General features: G+C 44.9%; 1 pseudogene; it reads left to right on the forward strand.

Moving 5' to 3' along the window:
• Nucleotides 1-1,143: 1,143 nt before the first annotated feature.
• Nucleotides 1,144-1,279, forward strand: LOC143266475 (5.8S ribosomal RNA; annotated as a pseudogene; the record flags this gene model as incomplete).

Here is a 1,279-nt window from a genome sequence, read left to right on the forward strand (position 1 = left end):
AATCTGTCGCGAATTTTACCGGCAGAAGGTTCGTTATGTAAAAAATGGATCGTATGCATGGTGTACCCGTTCGTTGCGACGTCTGAGTTAAAAGGAGGAGAGAATCGAAATTGTTAAATAGATACGCGCCAGGAAAGCGGAGAGATTTCGGAGAAGTAAGGAAGAGGTGAAGGTTATAAGAATCTCGAAATATTCTTATCGGACTTTCCTTTCTATAATTTTTATTCTTGATTCGTGTTGCGTACTCTCTCGACCCCGTGTGAAAACACGAGAGAGAATATAAAGAAATATTTTGGGACGTTTGGTAACGAAATGCATGGGTTTGCGAAAAAAAATTGTTAAATTTCTTGTTTTTTTTTTTTCGCCCGCTTCGTGAGAGACTCTCATTTTATTTTCTTTCTCTCTATAAATTTTGTCTTTGGACCAAAGGGAACACCCCCTTTTAGCCTCTCTCTATTTCGTGTTAAACGAGAAACGAAATTTAGAGTGTGACACGGAGGCTTTCACGCGGGGGGTGTCCGGGTAACCGATGGAAATCGAACCACGAAACCGCTTCGACGAACGAAGTCGCAACTTCACGAGAGTCCGCCTGCTTACGACGGACGATATGGTAACGTATCGCTTTACGGACCGGCTGAGAAGCGAAAACGATAGCGTAGTCTCCTTCGTTGGTAGACCGATCTGACGCCGGCCATGGAGTGTCCGTATTGAATCTCGCGATACCGCCAAGACGTCCAATATATGTAAGCAGCGAGCAGGAGACTCTGTGTTACGCGCGACAGCGCGTTTCGTATTTTCCACGGTTTTTGAATGACTTTACCACCCGGAACGGACTGAAAACTCGCCGCACGAAGAGAAATGCGTCACAGAGCGTTGTTTCATCGGCGGTTCTGTAGTTTTATACGGTCCTTTACCCGTCCATGGACGTTATCGTGTCGTCTTAATCATCAATCAGCTCGGGTAAATCTGTGAACAGAGCTATGACGGGACGACGTCCGAATACCGATACTCGATCTTGCGCTTGGATTGGAGTTAGTATTCTATGGACAATCGAACGAATTTATAAACCAGGTTAAATAAATCACGTACATACTGGTTTTCAGACGCTGAGTTGTTAAATATGAACAAAAATTTTTATACGATTACCCTGAACGGTGGATCACTTGGCTCGTGGGTCGATGAAGAACGCAGCTAATTGCGCGTCAACGTGTGAACTGCAGGACACATGAACATCGACATTTCGAACGCACATTGCGGTCCACGGATACAATTCCTGGAC

The sequence above is a fragment of the Megachile rotundata genome, unplaced genomic scaffold (genome assembly GCF_050947335.1).
Source record: "Megachile rotundata isolate GNS110a unplaced genomic scaffold, iyMegRotu1 scaffold0815, whole genome shotgun sequence".
Lineage (NCBI taxonomy): Eukaryota > Metazoa > Arthropoda > Insecta > Hymenoptera > Megachilidae > Megachile > Megachile rotundata.